Below are 6,773 nucleotides of genomic sequence, written 5' to 3'. Positions count from 1 at the left end.
ATAAAAATTTTAGTTGTGTAAGCATCCCATGTTGCTTTTCCTTTATCATTATCCATTTTTCTATGAAAAATAATAGAGATAAGGCTAACTAAAGCAAGCAAAACATAAAAAATATTCATATAAAAGCTATATTATGTAATAAATAAGTTTTACCCAAACAAAAATATGTGTTATATGCATAGTCTTCACCTAAATTTCAAAATATAGGCTAATGGGCCAACCATATAGCAAATGGTAATTAATTCATTGTTAACTTCCAAAGCCTAAACAAAATCCTTTTTATCCATTGAAGGATTTCACAAGCATGATATGTTTTTTTGTGAAATCCCCCTTAAACATCCACGCATATAACTCTGCTACTTAATTATGAAATAGAAGAATGATTTCAAAGATTCAAACAAAAAGCATGACATTGGCATCCAACTACATCACGCATGAAAATGAATAGTCATCACAAAACAAGAAGCATGGAGGACCAAAATAGTAAATCTAACCATCCTAGTTGAATCAGAGACTAATTATTATCCTAAATCTAATCAGAAATTAATTTTATTACCCCTAGTCTATTCAGGTTTAGCATCGACAGCCATAGAGGACCCGAATACTAATCACAAAACAAGAAGCATTCTGTCAACAGGAAAAAATTGAATGAAATATATAAAATAAACTCTCTAGAATGATTCAAAGAACAAATTCTAATATGAGTATGGCGCCGATGAGAACAAAACCCCCATAATAAAATCATACAAGACATGATCTTTAGCTCAGAACGTCAACTTTCTAAAAATATATATTGATTTCTTCAAGAGAAAGATAAATAACATTAATTCTACACAATAACATAACAACTAAACATGTGGGAGAAGATGATAAACCTGAACACATAGGCGAAGCCATTCATGTAACAATAGTGTAAGATTGAACCAAGAAACAAAGTATTATGAAAAGAGAAGGAAAAGAAAAAGAAAAAAAGCTACGTAGACAGTGGTGTGTACAGAGAAAACGTGACCAGGAGGAAGAAGAATGGAAGTACAAGTGAAATGGGCTAGATTTAAAAACTTCAAGGCGACATGAATGAGATCAGTGACAAAACTACCAATGACAAAAAATATTAGCCAAGAATAGGGGACCAAAAATGTTTATCAGATTAGCCAACACAGATAAATGCACAAACAACTACACATGTTTGGAACAATCACATTTGCCTCTAGACTCAGTGACTCCAATAGAAAAAGCATAAAGGTTTTCGGGCATACCTGGAGTGTTCCACGTCTTCAGATAGCCATGCGGAGGTCCGGTTACGACGACGAACTTAGATCAGTGTTACATAGCAAATACACCAGAGGGAGAGGAAAAACAGAGAGTAGAGGGAGGAGACTGAAAAACTGAAGCGTACTCTAAAACTAATCCATACGTTGGTTTATCACCTTCATTTTAAAAAAAAATAACTTCCTCCTCACGGTTATTTCCTAATCGTTCCCTCTCTCCTTCATTTTTAAACAAAAAGGTAAATACTATAGTTGGAGACCCACAAGTTCTGCTATTCACACCAGAACCCTAAAGGTCAATGGGCTTGGGTCCAATCCACCAAGGGTGGACTGGTCCATTTTCCTATATCTCCCACTCACACTTGGTGGATTAGATGTCGTGGGTCTAGTCTCTTTGTCTCCCCTCAATTTCATACTTAGTGCTTTGCCATGACCGCGTGGGCATGACGTCTTCGCTTGGGTCCCTGTACTAGAAACCCTTTTATAGGATCAGCACAAGTCACCTTCTCTTTCGTGTAGCTTGAATTTTAATGTTATGCCACAGATGTCCTAGATTTACCTATATATACTTTCATGGTAAATCTAATCCCTCTCAAGTCATTGTTTGACTCAGATTACATTTCTCGTATGTTTACTGTCCATACTTACAACAACAACAAAAAGTCATAAGGGACATGTCACAGACACTAGCACAGGTGTGTATATTGCAGTTAATCTTCCTTTTGTCCAAATATTACTTTGATATGAATCAGTCGCTTTTCTAGCATAATACCTCAGATCGCATCTATCATGACCGTTGGAAGCATGCTAAAGTAGCAATCACTGAAACATATCTCTTTAATATTGTCAAAGTCAAAGGACATCAATGGGAGGATTGCTCCTTTCTTGGGACTCACACAGTAATGAAGCAGGGATATTTCCCTTGCTTCCCTTTTACGGTTCTTCCAGCACATGTGGTATGAAATACATGCTACGGTGTTACCCTTTTACTATAAGAGTATATGTCGTTTTGGACTTATCATTAACACCGTACAGACTTAAGTCTAGACACACTCAATATTTAAACCCAAATTCTTCAACTCTACTCATATCTACGACGTCGACATTGAAGAGTTTGTTATCTGGCTATAGGTATTATGGAAGTGGGATTCCAAACTTTGATCCAACTTTATCAACGTGGATCTCATCTTGACTTGCTACACTTTAGTCAAGGCGACATAAAGTTTGTGTTTCTTCCCTACCATATCAGCATTCTTTGCTGCTTTACTGGTGAACACAAACGTCTCATCTTTGCTCACTCCACTTGAGTGTCAAAGGCGGAGAGCCAACCTTTTAACATGTATGATATATTAGACATTGTATACTTTCAGACAGACATATAAAGTGATGACAGAAAAATATAATTTCATTAATGAGGTTTACATATTACACTTTACACATGCTAAGGGCTTACACATGTTCTTTAAAAACTTTTTCACCTATTGCTTTGTCAGAGAATCTGCTACCATACATTTGGTTGAAATGTATTGTACAGTAACAATCTTTTGTGCTATATAATCTTTAACAAAATTATACGTGATGTCAATGTGCTTGGTTTTGCTGTGATACTTAGGATCTTCAGTATAGGCTATGGCTGCAGTATTGACACAGTGTACTAATACCAGATTGGTACTTCTGTTTCCAAATCCAAAATGTTCTATAAACCTTTTTAGCCATAAAGCCTTTTGCACTGCTGTAGTGCATGCCACAAACTCAGCTCCCATTGAATGTAAGGCAATGCATGTTTGCTTCTTGCTACTCCAACATATAGCGCCATTGTTTAGCAAGAAGGTATAACCTGAAGTTGACCTTCATTCTTCTTCATCTCTGCCTACATTAGCAGTGGAGTACCCAACAAGGCACATGTCGCTTCCTTCGTAGCACAATGCATAATTAGAAGTGCCCTTTAAGCATCTCAAGATCCTCTTCACTACTTTCCAATACTTTTCACTGGGGTTAGACTAGAATCTGCTTACCAGTCCCATTGCATAACAGATATCTGGTCGTGCACACATCATTGTGTAATCAGACTACCAACAGCACTAGCATATGGAACTCTTTCCATCTTCTTTTTGTTAAACTCGGTTTTGGGACACATGTCAGGACTCAAGGCCACTCCAGTAGCAAAAGGGGTACTCATGGGATTGCAATCTTTCATGTTAAATTACTCAAGAATCCTGTTGATGTAATTCTCTTATGAAAGAGAGAGGATTCTTTTTGAACGATTTGTTTGGATCTTAACTCCAAGTATATACTCTACTTCCCCCATATCTTTCATTTCAAAATTTGACGAAAGTCATTCTTTAATAGCCACCACCGAATCTAGACTATTTCCGGCCAATAGTATATCATCTACATATAAGGATAATATGACAAAATTACCTTCAAACCGCTTAATGTAGACGCAATGGTCTTCCTCTATCATTTGGAAGTCATATGAGGTTATTGCTTTGTGAAACCTCAAATACCATTGTCTGGATGATTGTTTCAATCCATAAATGGACCTTTTGAGTTTACAAACTTTGTTCTCCTTTTCTTTTTCAATGAAACCTATTGGTTGTTCCATATAGATTTCTTCATCTAGATCACCATTCAGGAATACGGTTTTTACATCCATATGATGTAATTCCAGGTCTAAGTTGTTTACTATTGCTAGAATAAGTCTAATAGAGTTGAAACACATAATAGGTAAGAACGTATCTTCATAATCTATGCCTTCCTGTTGTATGTATCCCTTTGCCACTAATCGAGCCTTATATTTGTCAATTGATCCATCCACTTTTCTTTTAATCTTGAGAACCCACTTATTCCTAATGGCTTTACGCCCTTTTAGAAGATCAACTAACACCCAAACTTGTTCTTTTTCATTGAGTCCATTTTTTCTTCCATTACTTTCATCCATTCCTCCTTGGCAGGACTTGACAAGGCTTCTCGTACAGAACGGGGCTCATCATCCCCTCAGGAGTAACTAAGAAAGATTCACCTTCAATTTGAAAGCATCTTTTAGGAATACTTTCCCTGTTACTCCTTCTGACGGGAGCTATTTGCTTACCTTTTTTTCTTTGTTCAGGTCTCGGTGTTGACCTTTCTTGGCTCCCACTTAGATTGACACACCTAGACGATTCTGGTTTGTCAATTTGTTCTGTACTGTCTTGTTCCTGTGTCTCATAAAAAGAAACAGTGGGGTCAACATTTCCTTTATTAGGAAATTCGGTCTTAATGAACGTTATATCTCTTGATTCTATTTCAGTCACCGTTCCATCTTTGTTTTCACCTATGAAAATGTATCCCTTTGATTGTTCAGAGTACCCTATGAATATACGTTTCTTTCCTCTAGGACCCAATTTCCTATACTTATGGGAACCGTCATGGATATATGCTACTAACCCCCAGGGTTTTAGAATGCTCAAATCTGGTTTGCGTTTTGTCCATAACTCGTAGGGTATGGAAGCGACTGATTTTGAGGGGACATGGTTAAGTATGATGGTCGCTGTCACCCCAATATGAAATCGGCAAGTTTGCTTAAGCCATCATAGACCTAACCATATCCAGAAAAGTTCTGTTTCTTCTTTCGGCAACTCTATTTTATTGTGGAGTACCAGGGATAGTCAGTTGTCTAATTATCCCTTTTTCTTCATAGAGCTATTTGAACTGTTCAGATAAATATTCATGACCTCGATCAGTGCATAATGCCTTAATTTTACTGTCCATTTGATTCTCTACTTCGTTTATGTATCGTCTGAAGCACTCAAGAGCTTCAGACTTATGCGAGATCAAATAGACATGACCATATCGTGAAAAATCATCAATAAAGGTAATAAAATACCAAGCTCCGCGTCTCGCCCTCACACTCATTGGATCGCATATGTCAAAATGAATTAATTGCAATGGATTTTCAGCTCTTATTCCCTTACTGAAAGGTTTTCTTGTTGCCTTACTAGCTTGACAATTTTCACATAGGGACATTTCCATATTCGGAATGGCACCTAACAACCTTCTTTGGCTAATTTAATCATTCTATTTTGATTAATGTGTCCTAGTCTAGCATGCCAGGTGTTTATGTCAACATTACTTGAAGAAGCAGCAAAGCATTCATTATGACTAAAATCACCAACAATATCCAAAACAAAGAACGTTTTAAACAAGAAAGCTGAACCATAAATGACCGAGTTGCTTAAAATGTCTGCAACTTTATCATAAAAGTTTACATCAAACCCAAACTGTAAAAGACATAAAATAGAGACCAAGTTCCACCAGATGTCAGGAGCGTAAAGTACATCATGGAGTATCAAGGTCTTCCCACCACGCAAAGTAAATTTGCAGGTGCCCAAACCTTTAACCTCGATCCTCGCGTTGTTCCCAACGTAAAGCCACTTGCTTTGATACGGCAACCGACGGTACTTGATAAAGGATCCTCGATCCTTGGTTACATGGTTTGTGGAGCCTGAGTCTATAATCCAAGAAGAAGAAATAGATTCTATTAGAAAAACAGTACTAGAAACATATGAAACATGTGAATTCACACGATCCACTAATACTTTTTCTCTCTCAGCCTGTTTTGAATAGTTATATGCGAAATGGCCCATTCTCTGGCAGGCGAAGCATTTGACCTTCTTCAGGTCTAGCTTCTTCTTCCCACCTTTCTTTCCCTTCTTCTTGAATTGCTTCTTTCCCCTTTTGGGTTGAGGACCACCTTCTTCCCTTTCTTTTAGAACTTCTTGCCCTTCTTGGAATAGGGCCTTGGTTGAGAAGTACCAGCGTCCTCAGTGTAATAAGCTTATCTAGAGGTCTTGTAAGCCTCTAAGTGTTCATCCTCTAGCTCCAAGTGCTTAGCTACATTGTTAAAAGTAATGATGTTTTCATTATGGGTCAGATTAACCTTCATATGCTCCCAACTAGCAGGGAGCGATCTGATAATAGCTTGCACTTGCTGCTCATTAGACAAAACATGTCCAGCTTCCTTTAGTTCCCTGATCATGTTGGCCATCTCTCTTAGATGTTGCTTCATATGATTATTTGGCTTAAGTTTGTAGGTATCGAGCTTAATCGTTAACCTCCTAAGTTTAGTAGTAGAAGTACCACCGAACTTGCCCTTCAATGCTATCCACATAACTTGTGCAATTTTGTGCCTCTTAAATTCGCACATTATGTCATCAACCATTGCACTTAGAAGCGTGATTCTTGCTATGCTGTTTTTCTTCTTCCAAACCTAGTAAGTCTCTTGGTTTCTCCTATGTTGGGCCATATTCCCAGCTTCAGGTTCGACCATTGCAGTGGTTAAAGGTTCAACAACATCTTGTTCCTCCAAGATGTATTGGACCTTTCGGTGCCATATGTCCTAGTTATCCCCGTTAAGCTTTTCTCCTTTATTAAGCTCAGCAATTATGTTTTTGGTTGCCATTTTCAGTTCTGTGACAAATTTATCCCACATTATTCTACGTTCTCTCTAAAAGAGAGACGTGCCAT

Source organism: Neltuma alba, unplaced genomic scaffold, assembly GCF_004799145.2.
Source record: "Neltuma alba isolate B1F8T4 unplaced genomic scaffold, ASM479914v2 tig00011409_pilon, whole genome shotgun sequence".
NCBI classification, from domain to species: Eukaryota; Viridiplantae; Streptophyta; class Magnoliopsida; order Fabales; family Fabaceae; genus Neltuma; species Neltuma alba.
This window is presented reverse-complemented; position numbering follows the sequence as displayed.